This window comes from Heterocephalus glaber, unplaced genomic scaffold, assembly GCF_053883595.1.
Source record: "Heterocephalus glaber isolate CG9 unplaced genomic scaffold, H.glaber_assembly_v1.0 deba00000331, whole genome shotgun sequence".
Lineage (NCBI taxonomy): Eukaryota > Metazoa > Chordata > Mammalia > Rodentia > Bathyergidae > Heterocephalus > Heterocephalus glaber.
Genome location: NW_028258142.1, coordinates 27,152,030 through 27,168,365, shown reverse-complemented (window position 1 = coordinate 27,168,365; position 16,336 = coordinate 27,152,030). Strand labels below are relative to the sequence as shown.

The following is a 16,336-nucleotide window of genomic DNA, read 5'->3' as shown; positions in this document are numbered from 1 at the left end:
CCCTCACAGCCAGCCAAAGTACACCTACTAGTGTACCCACAGCTTCCTTGGAGACGACTATCTCAATTACCACCACACCTACAGTGCATGAGGTTATAATTGATGAGGACTATGAGGAAGCATAGTCTTAAGCTCTTGGTGCTCCTCAAGCCAGATCTAAACCTTTACCTCAAAGGAGGTATGCCTTGCATTTTCTCCCCTTGCAATGAAGTTCTGGCTTTATAAGGACCTGTTCCTCTTGCTCAGTGCTTTGCTGGCTTCTCATGTGGTGATGACAGTCTTGGGGCCACCGATGTTCAAATGATTCGGAAAGGAAAATGACTATGAATCTGGGCGATTCACCCAGGCTACAGCAAAGAATATTTTTTCCCCTCTCCTGTGCAACCAGCCTCATGGATCACTAATGAGAATTTCAGCTCATAAAAAGGCTACCAGGTAGCCCTACTCAACTTAGCTTCCTTCATGCTGTTTTGAATCCAGTATCTACCATCTGGCAAGTGTGAGTTTTCTCCTAATCTCTTATACTTGACTCTTTTTCAGTATTTGTATGCCAGCAGGGAAAGAAGCTAATGTTCAATTAAAGAGATTAATAAGCATAATTTACTAAATATCTACTGATCTTTACTAAGGGGCACCTCCTGTTGGTGAATTCAGAAACAGTGGTCATCAGTAAGAAGTAAACAAGGATGGATCCTGAGAAAAAACTGAACACAGGAAAGGGGTGAAGGTTTAGATTTAAGGAGATGGTTAGAACAGAGAATGAAAACACCATGGAAATATGGAATCAAAAGCAAAAGCACACTCAGAGCTCAAATGTAAACAAGTGACATATTTACATGAACCTGCAATTTCTCATGAAGATGGACAATAATATTCTCCATATCTGATATTGCATAATCTCTAAACTATTTTGAACTGCTACTTAGACATTTTAAGCTCTTCCATTGTTTTATAACTCATTGCATAACTCAGAGGACATATTGCTTATGATTTGTGTGAAACATAAGACTTGTTCAATGTTACTCATGCTACAAGTGGTTAGTACAGTACTAATTAGAAGCATAAATTTTTTCAGTCTGGAAAAGACTTCAGAGGTAAAGAAAGCTGCCTGCCCTACCCTCAGCCTACTAACTACAAAAAGAGATTAACCCAAGAAAGACTAAGCCAAAGACAGACTCAGTGAGTCAACATTAGAACTCATGTCTCTAAATTATACTTTCTGAATCTCTTTGGCATATAATTAGAGGTCCTGTACCCATTCTAAAAGCACAAGACTTCCCAAGGCAAAAGACTTTGTACAAACCTAGGTTGGTTTTCTGCAGCCAATAATAGACCATTTAGATTAGCTATTAAATCCTTGTTCAATGATTAAGCTCTGAGTAAGAAAGATTAGAAATTATCATTCTTTAGAAAGTTGCTATCTGTAGGCAGCTAATATTTTTTCTCAAATCTGATAAACATAAAAATTTGAGTATTTCAGGAGTTATTAGACAAAGCACAAACATTCAATAGTAGATCTTGAGAATGATGAGAGGTATAACGTAAATGTTAAGCTCTTGATAAGAATAAGGCACAAGAGAGTAAGTACCCATGCATTTTCTCCACAGAATAACTTTAAAATAATGTAACTTCTATTATAATTTGATTTAAATGCTTGTGAAGAGGAAAGCTTAAATTTATTAGGATCAAATTACTTATGTAATTTAAACTGTTTTGTGATATGAAAGTTAAAAAAAAAATTGTAAGGAATTCCCTAAACAAATAAACAGTAATACAAAATGTTCTGTATTCTGCAAGCCTTCGTTTTTATTGGTTAATGTTTGCACTGCATAATACTTACATTTGTTTTGAGGAATTGGCGCATGTATAATCATCTATTGATTTTGTTCTGAGATCGTTTCCCCATGTCCTTTTCTGCAGGCCTTCCTAAATAACTAGATTCTCTGATAAGAGTGGTTCTCTTCCCTGACCCTTTTGATGGCACAGAATAAACAATACAAAAACATACCTTCTTTATGCTGAAGGAGGATCATATCTCAGCAATTTCTTAGGTCAGATATTGGTTGGAAGAGATCTTAACTGAGGCTATCTGAGGTGAGCAACTTTTGTGCATAATAAAATGGACACGTGAGGAACTCCTGGACTTTTTTTTTTTTTTGCTTTAGTCTTTTCCAATTTAATAAATTGTCAATGGAACCATGGAAAATGTCTTTGCATGTTAACTTTATAACCTGTCCATGGTTTTACAAAGTACTTTAAAAATACAATGTGAAGTGTGCATATTCAATGGTAGATCATCCATCAGCTAGAAAGGTTCTCTAGAACATTTCACAAAACTTTTTTGAGTGCAACATTTGTTCTTAAGTCCAAGTGAATGTATGAGAAATTTAAAAATTCAGTTTTCAAACACACTTCTTAACAGATAAGAATACAATTCACTCCTTTAGATGCTGTATGAGAAAAATTTTCTACTAGGCATTTTGTTCCCCAAATAGGCCCTTTTATCTACACTAAAAATCTGTTGTAACAAGTAGACCTGCTTCACTGTCATGTCCACATATATTTCCGGGAAAACCCATAGGAAGTACAGTATATACTATTTAAGCCACCTCAATTTGATATTGCACAGTTTCAAAATCTTGGATCATCTGTGCTTTATAACAAATTATGATTTGTGGACTTTTTACTTAGTTTTCAATGACCACTGAGGCACCTCATTAAGTACCATTATAGCAACAGGCATCTCTTATTGGTGTTATTCTCAAGACAAACATGTTTTTATTTTGCCAGATCTTTTGCTGACTTTTGTGCAGGCATCACAAAAGCATTTGCAGGTGTCCCTCTTTGTCTTTGAAAATGACCCCTCCCATTAGTTTCTTCCTAAAGTCACATGCGCCATTTGTCATTTTCACACCACTTTCAGCACTTCTTACTGTTTCTTCTATTGACAGTTACATCATACGAATTTTCCTCCTCATATAACTTTTGTACTAATCAGGCAAAAAGTATTTTAACGTGTCCATAATGTACCTCAAGGCAAAGAGCAAACAAAACAACATTCGGTAGGTTAACAATAGATAGGAGAAAGTAAAATGATTGTGCAAAACAACTCATGCCATCTTTTATGTACTGTAGCTGTGTTTTTTCCTGGTGTAGTTTTGTTTGTATGCCATACTATAAACACGGGTGCTTCTGTGCCTTGTATATTGCTTTCTACATTTGCCTGTATCCTAAATAGAAAACATAGGCTAATCTTACAAATGGAACAGGAAATCTCAAATTATTTATTATTTACTACTTACTGCACCAAGAACACCTGTATCAGTTAAGGTTCCATTGCAATTGACAGATGTACCTAAATGATAATGAAGTTACAGACGGTATAGAAAAATAATACAGAAAAATTTCTCTCACACATACATTAAAAGGCTGGTCCAGAATTGGAAAGTCATTACATGATCACCAGAAACCCAGCTAGACTCCTTTCTTTTTATTGCTCATATTCTAGTTGCATGGCTTGCATTTCATGGTTCAAAGTAGCTGCTTAAACTCCAGCCAAAAGAATATATATATATATTCCAGTCAACAGAAAGAAAGAGAGCTGAAGGAAGGGCTTGATCATTCCAGTTAAAAATACATCTCAAGAGGTTTCATGAACAATTCTTTTATATTTCAGTTTCAGAAAGTAGTTATAGAGTCAAATATACAGGGCAAACAAGCTAAATGAATATTAGGGAATCACTGAGAGTCTCTGCCACAGCTAAATTTTAAAAAATTTAATGAAAAAGTTAGCATTTTACTACAAAATCCTAATCTCTTCATGATCCCCAGGTACTCTAACTTTCTTGTATAAACATTCTGAAAACTGCAGAATTGTAACAATATCTAAACATGAGTCATTTATACTGTCAAAGTGCGCTGGCCTCAGGTGTCCTGTCTCCAGGAGATTCCCCTGCACAGATTAAACATCAGGAGCCCCTCCCAGGGGTGGCTCATGCCTTCTGCTTCTGTGCATCTTCACAGAGCCCAGCCCTGTGCTGCCAAGGAGGGAAACAAAGCAAGCATTTGATGAATTAAGACCTTGGCAACATCACAGAGACACCAGGCAAGAAGAGACCTTGGGGATTACCCAATCTAAACTCTGCCTTCTGAAGGGACTGAACCTGGAGCAATCTTTGATGAGCTCTGAGTGAGTGCAGGAATAGTGCAAAAGTCTTTAATTCTGTTACCTCTTTGATGGTGCATTAGTGGTAAGGCAGAGATTAGAAGATCTCTGGGTTTTGCACTAACGTGCAACCTTTTCGCATTACATTATTTGAATTTGATTTTGGCTTTCTCCCTCCCTGTGTAAATTAAGTTTGTTGAAGTAAGGTTTTATTAATTGCTACTTAGTTTTAATGCATTCTATTTCCAACTGGAGAAAAGAAAATCAGGTTCTTCAGTAGCATTTTTCTCTCAAACTTTTCTCTATCCTATCTTCAATTTTACCTTTCATTTTCTCTGAGGTTCAGGTTTTCTTCTTTGTAGGTCTCATAGGGTTTTATATTTTTCTTCCAATGCTCTAAATAAAGCATATAGAAGTTAAAGTATACACACTTTAAAAATGGGCAGCCTAAAGGACCTGAGTTCGATCCTCAGTACCAAAATAAATAAATAAATAAATAAATAAATAAATAAATAAATAAATAAATAAAAATGGGCAGTCAGGATTGGAAAGCTATCTCCTTGTTTAAATGTGAAGGCAAAGATATTATCTTGCCTTTCTTTGACCCCTCTTCCTCATCTAGAAAGTGGGGATAAAAATATCAACTACATCATACATTTACTGTGAAGTATGGCTGGATTAATATAGGTTAAAAAAAATCTTAGAACTGTGGCCTGGCAAACATTAAATACTAGCTTGTGCTGTCAATCAATCTGAGGGTCATGGTGAATTCTTAAGTCAAAGATAGGTTTCCCCTTGTCACTTGGCATATTTCTGATGATTTCTCCTCTTTTAATTAAGAGTTGATGAATATTCAGAAAATTAAAGGTAGTATTGATATTCAATTAAGAAAGAATCTCAATGATTTTGGAGGCTGGGAAAGTATTATCATAGAGGTATCTCAAAGCTGAAAGTAGATTAAGAATTGGTTGCAATCTAAAAAAAAATAAGAGGGCCCAGGGATTTAGCTCAGTGGTGTCACTGCCTGCCTCACAAGTGCAAGGTACTGACGTGGATTCCCAGTACCAAAAAAAAAACAGTGAATGTACAGAAAGACCTTGAAAGTTTGTGATTCACCTTCAATCCTGCAAGAACAACATAAGCAATGGGCCACTCACTGGCTAAATCATATAAAGAGAATTACACCAAGCACATTTTCATGAACATAAAAATAATTTTAAAAGTTTAGCTATTTTTTACTTTGAGGACCAGTGAGGAAGGCCTCAGTACAAAAAAAATTAACATTTTAAAAAATTTATTTTATTTTATTATTTTATTTTTTGATTTTCTTTTTTAAAAATTCTTTTATTGGTACATTTTTGGTATACAATACGTTTACATTTATCATTGGGTGCTTGTACCTGTACATGATGCATCTTAGTTCTTATTTTTTTCCCCATTACCTGTGTGCACTTCACCCCCTCCACCCTTTCATATTTACATAGATTTCATTTCCATTTTTTTTCCTTTCTCATAATTTTTCCTTTCCATTCTTCCCTTTCCCCTTCCCCTCCCACCACCCCTACACCTTTGGACCTTTTCCAATTTCAAATGATCAATTATTCATTTTAAACATTTTAATCTTTATTTACACTTTCAGTTTCTCACACCAGAGAAGCTATTTGGTATTTACACATGTGTGTCCTATTTATTTCACTTAAGAGTAAGGCCTCAATATGCATCCATTTAGCTTTACATGTCTCTAGTTTCTCTTTCTTTATGGCTGAGTAGTACTCCATTTTATTAAAAAAAAAACCCACATCTTCTTTATCCAGTTTCCAGTTGATGGGCATTTGGGCTGTTTCCAAGCTTTAGCTATTACAAACTGTGCCACTATAAACATAGGTGCACATATATCTCTGTGGTATGATTCTTTTAATTCTTTTGGGAAGATACCCAGCAGGGGAATAGCTGGGTCAAATGGGACCTCTAGTCCTAGTTCTTTGAGGTATCTCCATACTGATTTCCACAGTGGTTGCATCAGTCTACACTCCCACCAACAATGGAGAAGGGTTCCTTTCTCTCCACACCCCTGCCAGCATTTGTTATTGGTTGATTTCTTGATAGCAGCCATTCTTTCCGGGGTGAGGTGGAATCTCAGTGTTGTTTTCATCTGCATCTCTCGAATGACCAGTGGTGTTGAACATTTTTTCATATGTTTATTTGCTGCTTTTACTTCTTTGTCTGAGAAATGTCTGTCCATTTCAGATGCTCATTTTAGAATTGGGTCTTTGAATTTGGGGGGGGGGTCTGATTTTTTTCAATTCTTTATATATTCTAGATAGTAGACCTTTGTCTGAGGTACAGCTGCTAAAATTTTTTCCCACATTGTAGGTTGTCTCAGCTCTTTTGGTGGTTTCTCTTGAAGTGGAGAAGTTTTTAATAAGATGAGATCCCAGTTGTTGATTCTTTGTGCTAGTTCCCGTGCTACTGTTTTTTTTTCATAAAGTCTTTTCCTATCCCAATGTCTTCAAGAGATCTACCTAACTTATCTTCCAGCAAGTTTAGTGTTTTTGTTTTAATATTTAGAACTTTAATCCACTTCAATCTTAGTTTAGTGCATGGTGATAGGTATGGGTCTAGTTTTAATCTTTGGCAGGTTGAAATCCAGTTTTTCCAACACCATTTATTAAATAGGCTATCTTTCCTCCAATGAGAGTGGTTGGTTCCTTTTTCAAAGATGAGGTGGCTGAGTATGTCTGGAGTTGTTTCTGCATCTTCTAATCTATTCCACTGATCTTTGGGTCTGTTTCTTTGCCAGTTCCATTCTGTTTTTATCACAGTAGCTTTGTAGTATAGTTTCAAGTTGGGGATTGTGATACCCCCAGCCATATCTCTGTTGCCTAGAATTGCTTTTGATATTCTAGGTTTCTTCTGCTTCCAAATGAATTTTTGGATTTTTTTCTCTAGCTCCGTGAAGTGTATTGTTGGTACTTCAATCGGCATTGCATTAAATCTGTATAGTAGTTTTGGAAGTATGGCCATTTTCACTATATTGATTCTTCCTACCCAGGAACAAGGGATATCTTTTCATTTTCTTATATCCTCTTCCATCTCCTTTTTCAGAGTCCTGTAGTTTTCAGTGTAAAGGTCTTTTGCTTCCTTTGTTAGGTTGATTCCTAGATATTTCATTTTTTTAGATGCTATTGTAAAAGGAATTATTTCTTGAATTCTCTCTCAATGGGTCTGCTATTTTCATATAAGAAGGCTATTGTTTTTTGAATGTTGACCTCTTGTATCCAGCTACTCTATTGAATCTGTCAATTAGGTCTAGAAGTCTTTTGACCAAGTTTTTTGGGTCTTCTATGTAAAGTATCGTATCATCAGCAAATAATGACAGTTTAAGTTCTTCCTTTCCTATCTGTATTCCTTTTAGTTTTTTCTCTTGTCTAATTGCTGTGGCTAATGTTTCCAGAACTATATTAAACAGGAGTGGTGATAGTGGGCATCCTTGTCTTGTTCCTGATTTTAGTGTGAAAGTTTTCAGTTTTTGACCATTTAGTATGATGTTGGCTGTTGGTTTTTGATAGATAGGTTGAGATAAAGACATTCTATTCCAATTTCCTGTAGCATTTTTATCACGAATGGGTGTTGGATTTTGTCAAATGCATTTTTTGCATCTATTGAGATGATCATATGGTTTTTGTCCTTGACTCTGTTAATATAGTGTATTACATTTATTGATTGACGAATGTTGAACCATGTTTGCATCCCTGGGATAAATCCAACTTGGTCAGCGTGTGTGATCTTCTTGATGACCCTCTGTATTCTGTTTGCCAGTATCTTGTGGAGGATTTTTGCATCTATGTTCATTAGGGAGATTGGTCTGTAGTTCTCTTTTTGGGTTGGGTCTTTCCCTGGTTTTGGAATCAAAGTCACACTTGCTTCCAGGAATGAGTTTGGAAGCCTTGCTTCCCTTTCAATTTCCTTGATGAGTTTAAAGAGTAATGGCATTAGTTCTTCTTTAAATGTCTTGTAAAATTCAGCAGTGAAGCCATCAGAACCTCGGCTTTCCTTTGTTGGTAAATTTTTTATTACATTTTCAATTTCACTCATTGTAATTGGGGTGTTTAGAATTTCTATATCTTCTTCGTTTAACTTTAGCAATTCATATGTATCTAGGAATCTGTCCATTTCTTCTGTGTTTTCCATTTTACTAGAGTACAGTTTCTCAAAGTAGGTATGGATGATCCTCTGGATTTCTGCTGGGTCTGTTGTGACTTCCCCTTTTCCATTCTTAATTGCATGGATTTGAGCCTTTTCTTTCCTTTTTTTGATAAGGTTGGCTAAAGGTTTATTGATTTTATTTATTCTTTTGAAAAACCAACTCTTTTATTCATTAATTTTGGTATCATTTTCTTAGTCTATTGGATTGATTTCTGCTCTGATCTTTATAATTTCTTTTCTTGTATGAGCTTTGGGTTGGTTATGCTCTTCTTTTTCTAGAAGCTTGAGGTTCTGCATTAAGTTATTTAACTGAGTTCTGTTTTCCTAATATGGGCATTCACTGCTATGAATTTCCCTCATAGAACTGCTTTCATCGTGTCCCATAGATTCCTGTATGTTGTACTGGCATTATCATTTACTTGTAGAAACTGTCTGATTTCTTCTTTAATTTCCTCTGTGACCCATTTGTTGTTCAGGAGGGTGTTACTCAATTTCCATGTGTTTTGGGGAGTTTTGCAGTTTCTTATGTTATTGATCTCCAATTTTATTGCATTATGGTCTGATAATATACAGGGGGTAACTTCAATTCTTTTACATTGACTTAGACATGTCCTATGAGGTAGCATGTGGTCTATTTTGGAGAATGACTCATGTGCAGGTGAAAAGAATGTGTATTCTGATTTTGTGGGGTGGAACACTCTGTAAACATCTATTAAGTCCATTTGTTCAATAGATTGGCTCAATTCTAGAATTCCATTGTTAATTTTTTTGTCTAGATGATCTATCTATTTGTGATAGTGGGGTGTGGGGTATTGAGGTCCCCCATTACAATTGAATTTGTGCTTATTTGGTTTTTTGTGTCCATTAGTATTTGTTTTGTATAGTTGGGGCATTCGTATTTGGTGCATATATATTTAGGATTGTCATCTCTTCCTCTTGGATTGTTCCCTTCACAAGGATGTACTGACCATCTTTGTCTCTCTTAATTAGTTTTGGTTTGAAATCTACTTTGCCTGCAAGTAAGATTGCTATGCCTGCTTTTTTCTGGGTTCTTGTTGCATGGAGAACTGTTTTCCAACCTTTTATTTTCAGTCTATGAATTTCCTTTTGAGTTAGGTGTGTTTTTTGTATACAGCATATTGCTGGATTTTGTTTCTTAATCCATTCTGTCAATCTATTTCTTTTGATTGGTGAATTGAGGCCATTAACATCGACAGCTATAATTGAGAGACATTGACTCATCCTTGTCATGATGTTTTACTCTTGTTGGCTCTTTTATTTCTTATTTTTTCCCCCTTTCCCTTTGGTATCTTACCTTGCCTGGTGGATTCCCTCTGTTGGGCCTCATGGAGTTGTGACCTTCATTGTCTTTTTCTAGGATATTGCTTATAATTGTTTGGAATGCTGCTTTGGTGTTCATGAAATTTCTCATGTGTTCTTTGCAATGAAAGTATCTAATTTCCCCATTGATTTTGAAAGATAATTTTGCAGGATACAACAGTCTACGTTGGAAGTTATTTTCTATTAGGGTTTGAAATACTTCACTACAGGCTGTCCTTGATTTGAGGGTTTGTGTTGAGAAATCTGCTGTGATTCTGATGGGCTTTGCTTTGTAGGTGATTTGTTTCTTTTCTCTAACTGCCTGTAGGAATTTGTTCTTCTGTTGGGTTTCTGGGATCTTGACTGTTATATGTCTAGGTTTAGTTTTTTTTTGATCATGGCTAGTTGGAGTTCTATATCCCTCACTTATCTGTATATCCAATTCTCTACCTCTGTCTAGGAAGTTTTCTACTATTACTTCTGTGAACAGTTTTTTATGTCTATTGTACTTTCTCCTGTTTTTTCATGGACTCCTATCAGTCTTATGTTATTCTTCTTTGCATCATCTAGCAGCTGGTGGTTTGATTTCTCATGGTCCCTTACTATTTTTAAGAAATCTCTCTTTTCATGGTCCTTAACCACAATCCTGTCTTCTCTATCTGATATTCTATCTTCAGATTCCCTTAATCTGCTCTACCTGCTTTCAATGGAGTTTTTGATGTCCTGAATATCTATTTGAATCTGTTTCATGGATTCCATTTCTTTCTAATGTTGGGTGATCATGGTTTCCATTTCTTTTTTATGCTGGGTGTTCCTGGCTTCCAGCATATTTCTGAGCCCATCTATTTTTTAAATCTGTTTCTGTTCTAGAGCCTCTAATCATGTCTTTCACTCTGCTCACCATCACTGTAGTTATCTGGGAGATTATTTCTGTTTTGAATTTTTCTAGAGCCTCCTTCATCTGTTTTGTTACTTCCTGTGCTATCAGTTCAGGGTGTCCAAGTGTTTGATTATCAGACCTTTCCACCTCATTTCCCCCAGAATTTGCCTTTTGTGGGGTGGAAGTCTGACTTTGTGCCCTACTTAAATGTCTTCTCATTTTTGTTTTTGGTACTGTCCTTGGTTTAGTTCCTGGGTTGATAGTTTGAAGTTCCTTATTGTAAGTATCTTTGTTTATGTATATAGAACCCTTATGGAATGATTGCTTCTCAGAGGTGTCTTCCAGACAACTGGTCTTTAGGTTCTGAGACTCTAATGGCTCTGAGGCTGTCTCATTTTCATTATACCAGGAAGGACACCTGATTATATCAATCACAACACCTTAGCCCGTGTGGTACAATTAGCAACACAATAGCATCAAGTACCTCTTAGAAAATGACAATTTGTGGTAGTTATTAATCTATCACCTTTAACTGTGTGAATTAAATCAAGATCAATGACTTAACCAACATAAGTTTATAGTGAATAAACTCTTCAATGTAGCAACTTTACTCTTCGGAATGGGGAGTTAGAAGGAGTTGGGGAAGGAAGGATAGGTAGGTAGAAGGATAGAGGAAGGTTAGCAGAGAGGCCAGAGGACACAGGTGAGAGAAGGAAAGAGAAGAAAAGAAAAATAAAGAAGAAATGCAAATTAGGGCCAGAACAGGAACACAAAGGGAGATGAAGAACAATGTGAGACAGCAAGGGAGCAAGTGAGAAAGAGAGAGAAAGAAAAGAGAAAAGAAAGAAAAAAGAGAAAAATAAAAATTTTAAGAGTAGAAAAAGAAGGAAAAAAAATTTAAAATAAGAGCAAAAAATATAGTGGTAATTTTAAAAATAACAAATAAAAGTTAAAAATGAAGGGTCTCCTTCACAGTATGTCTCTGCTGTCACAATAGACAATGTGGGCAGCAGTGTGCAGTTATAAGTCAATGAGTCTCAGGCAGATTTCTGGCTGCAAGTCCAAAGTTGAGCTCCCTGTCCTCCTATAGGGTTGAACTGTGCAAGGTTCTATTGCAGGTTCTAGCTGCCTTTCCCCTGAAGATAGTTCAGTTTCTAATGGGAGGTGATGATCCCACTAACTTACCAAGTATGGTGGTCTGGTGTGCCTTTATTGCAGAGATTCTCTTCACTTTTCCAGGGGGCTTCAGTTATCATCAGGGAGCCTGAGAGAGGCCCTCTCTCACTCTTGTTCACTTCTGCAGCTCAGGACAATGGCCTTTATGTCCCCCTGTGCCTCTGTAGTGTGGAACCAGGTAGCTGCACAGCCAAGAGGCCAGAAGCGGTGGGAGTTGGGGATGAGGACTGTGCTGTTGCACTTGCCCTGCAGGGCTCCATGGGCAGCTGGTGGGTGTTCCCCGGGTGTGGGGGGGTCCTTACCAGCTCTTGGTCACAGGTAGGTGTAGCCAGCCAGCCAGAGCTGGGCTCGGTCAGTCCTGGGTGGTCTGCCCTAAAATTAACATTTTTAAAAGTTAATATTTGTTTAAGTGAATGAGATACCATTTTTAATGCTTTAATTTCTATGATACTTGAGATTCTCACAGAATCTTTCCCCAAAGACATCTTAGTAAGATATATGTAGTCAAATTACTAAATGGGCTGAATTATTCTGGTCTGGGGTATTAGTCAGAGCAAGAGGATAAGCTCAAATATTTCTTAAGGTCTCTTCTCTCTGGAAGAGTGTTCTTATCATGTCAGGATTTCTCATGAGGAAATGGCAGTATCTTGCAAGAAACATGACCTGTACCATTTTCTCCCTAGAAGAGAGTCACAAGCAACAGCTAACACTGGACCTGGAAGCACAAGACAACACTGAGGTCTTGTTTATGCCAATTACTGATTATATGGTCCTGGGAAGATCTTTCAAACTGGTTATCAGCTTGATTATCTATAACATGGTGATATTAAAGCTTATTTCTAAAGTTGTTTGAATATAATTGAACATCATGGGCATGACAGCATTCTCTGCTGTTAAAGGACAATACCAGTGAAGGGTAGCATTATTATTAGTTTTACTTTTTGATGACAATATGAATTTTCAAATTTAGAGCCACTAAAATTTTCAAGTTTTGGTGCAATATGGTTCTTTTAATTTAGAAGAATGTAACTGTGATGCACCATAGTAACATGGACTTTTTGAACAGAAAGAGTGGAGTTTGAATTCTAGTTTCATGTATAAATCATGACTTCCTCAGGGCAATTATCTAGGCTTTCCATTTGTAATAGTGGAGTAATAGCAGCATATAATTTATGGAATCATAAGGGTTAAGTATGTAGAGATATAGTGTTAACAAAGACCAAATAAGTTAATAATCTGCCTGTAGAATAATAGTAACACTATATACTAAGTGTTTACCATGTGTCAATAGTTGTTAAATGTTACAATTGTCATTTTAAGTCCCTGGATTATTCATGGTTTCTTAGGCCTTCTTCAAGGTGCTATGTGGGGCAGGTGCTGTATGCAGTGACATCTGACACTTCAGATTCTTCTAGAATTGTTTTTCTGTTTTCATTCCACATTCAAATGTTTAGCGATTCCAACACAACCCATTTTTTCTTCCTCTGGTGTCCCTTTGTGGGCCTGGGAGTGTTCTCCATGGGCACCAACTATTGCTTTGGGCTGTGCACACCTCCTAACACCAACATCAGGGTGGTCTCCTATCAAGGCCCATTACTTCTGGTTTTATGAGTAGATTAAGAACAGCTCAATACATTTGCAATGTCTTAGCCCCAAGTTGTCACTGCTGCTAGAAATTTAGGAATTTGGTCATGTCTATAAATTATATTTTTCAGTAGAATAATAAGCTGTTCCTAGGTGGCCCACTTCTTTGGTCACTATTTACCATGCCTCTTTGAGGAGAGGGTCATTTTTTATATTTTTGCTTCAAAGTCATGGTGACTCAAACTCTTAGTTCAACAATAGCTATTTCTTTTTTTTTTGTGGTTGGTACAGATGTAATATGTTTCTTTATATATTTTTTTATTAAATTCTTTTATTGGTACATTTTAGGTATACAACGCAATTACATTTCTCATTGGGAATTGTGCCTTTACATAATGCATCTTGGTTCTTATTTTTTCCCCATTCCTAGCCCTCCCTTCACACCCTCCACCCTTCCCTATTTACAAAGACTTTATTTCCATTTTTTCCATTTCTCATCATTTTTCCTTCCCCTTCTTTCCTTTCCCCTGCCCCTCCCACTACCCCTACCCCTTTGGACCTTTTCTTCCTATTTTGCATTATGGATTATTCATTCTAATCAATGGTACATTTTAGGTATACAATATAATGACATTCATTATTGGAAACTTGCACCTTTACATAGTCTCTCTTGGTTCTTATTTTATTCCCTCCATCCTATATTTCTTTCTATTTCCCATGACTCCTGGCTGGGTCAACTTTGCTCTGGGTGTGTGTGTGGGGGTATTGTGTCTTTGTTCTCCTCATTTGTCACCTATAAGCAATTTATTCATCTGAGTGAATAAAAATTTCAAAGCAAGAGTTTTCCAAACATGACTGGATTATGGGAGATTAGTGACCTCATAGACAAGTATGGAATACAGTAAACCAATATTAAGTTACTAATGGAAACACCATTAAGACTCTAGTGACCAAAAATGGCATTGGCTCCCTGGAAACTCCCAATGGCATTGGCACCCATTAGGTGTTGGCTTCTTTGAGTTGAGTTCATCTGGGATTTCATGTGCCACTCCACACCTGAGTCACAAGTTACAGGAACATCCCAGTAACCTCCAATTAGTAACGTTAACCTGTGACTCAGGTGTGGAGTGGTGCAGAAGAAAGGGGAATAAATATCACTTGGTCTGGGAGATTTTCTTTTCTAATCTGGGGTAAAAAATAGAAGTACCCAATATGTGTGAAATTAGAGTGGTATCACCTGAGGGCCCTGCCAGTTTGCAGTTTCTCTCTTCTAGGGAAATTAATGATAAGACAGTATTTGAAGCATGCCTTAAAAATTGGATTTCTTTTCATTTTTATTTATTTTGTTTTCTAACTTAAAACAACAACTTTAAAAACAGTTTGTGAAAACAAAATGGGCAGCTCAAAGAAGTATATGGGAACAGAAGGGGGGAAAATCACCAATTTTCTGAACAACAGAAACAACCAATGTTAGTGTTTTCCTTTCCTTAATAGACCATATGTACTATGGCCACATTTATCAAGATTTTTAAAAATGTTCATAGCTTTGAACACAGTCATCAGCTGATGGAACCCTTAATGGGTGTAATTAAGAATGCAGATAAAAACTTTGGTGTGCAAAGCTATTCATTTTTGCTTCTATATAGATAGCGAAATGTAGAAACAATGTAGCTGCTCCAAACAGGGAAAAGACTAAGAATGACCAAAAGTAGGAAAAGTCCTGAGGAGGTGGGACTTGTTTTAGACAGAAGACATGAAAATGTGCCCTTGAAACTGGAAGGTAAAGGAGGTAACGGGGTGTGTGTGTGTGTGTGTGTGTGTGTAATAACACAATGCACACCAAATCGCAGGAGTGCAGAACAGGGACAGTTTATGAGATTATCACCAGCCATTATTATTTAACAAGAATGTAGTTATTAGATTAGCTTCCATCATGCAGGTAACCCTCAGGGAAAGGGTCAATATTGAGGAACAGTTGAGAACACTGAAAGGGGGTTAGATAACCAAATAATTGCTTGACTCACAGTTTCGATTTCCTATCACCTTCTGTAGGTCTGGACCTCCCAGAGTTTCATGGTAGTCAGAGGAAGAAGGAGGAGCCCTGCGTCTGCACCTTGGCTATGCCAGTTCTCCTGTGTACACTCATTCAGGTCATGTGTTCAACCTGAAACAACACAATATCATGCATAAACTACTTCCGGTACACTCTCCTCTCTTCCCATCCATCCCCTACCCATGAGTCATTGGCTGAGTTTTATTACTGCACAACTCAGATCTGCCTCAGAAGATCCCTAATCTCCTAGGGTCCCCTGAGTCAAAGTGCATCACCCAAAGGCACAGAGATCTTCTCTGCGTTTTACCAAGCTTTTGGCTGACAACAATGTATATTAGGTAGGAGTGATATTTTTGTTAGGCAAAACAAAGACATTTTTTGTTCTTTCATCAAAAAAATTTGTAGACTAGGGTAGTAGGAATCTTACAGAAGAAGCTTATTCAGACTGGCCTAATGCATCCTAACACTTTGTCTGCTCTTTTTTTTTTTTTTTTGGTACCGGGGATCGAACTCGGGTCCTTCGCTTTCAAGACAGACGGCTTAACCACTGAGCTAAATATCTGGCCCTCCTTTTATGAAATTAATTGTCCACCTCATTCAGTATCTTTTTCATGTATGCATTCCAGTTTCATTTTATTGTTTCACTTATATTGCATTAATGAATACAGAGGAAGCATGTGTGGATTTTGACATAGTATAATTTGAAAATCCTTAAAGTTCCCAAATATTTTCCTTTAGAGCCGCTCATTTTAATGAAGGCATTGCCTATGAACAGTGGGTCAAAGCTTGTCATTTTATTCAGCTCCTAATCAACATTCTCTGGCAGAGAGTGAATAGAGAGTGAATATTTGAGACATGGTCAGCAGCTGGTTGGAGAGGTTAGCCGGCCAGTTGGTGAGGTGCTATGATCTAGAGCTCAAGGTGGCAGAGGCCAGAACCCTTGAATTGGAGA

At 36.9% G+C, this 16,336-nt stretch overlaps 1 long non-coding RNA gene across 1 annotated transcript; it reads right to left on the bottom strand.

Moving 5' to 3' along the window:
* Positions 1 to 4,436: 4,436 nt before the first annotated feature.
* Positions 4,437 to 15,496, bottom strand: LOC147830072 (uncharacterized). The gene is made up of 4 exons (XR_015442632.1): positions 15,356 to 15,496; positions 12,050 to 12,119; positions 11,757 to 11,929; positions 4,437 to 4,561 (listed from the first exon to the last, which is right to left on the bottom strand). It is a non-coding gene; the product is annotated as an uncharacterized LOC147830072 (long non-coding RNA).
* Between the last annotated feature and the right edge of the window lie 840 nt (positions 15,497 to 16,336).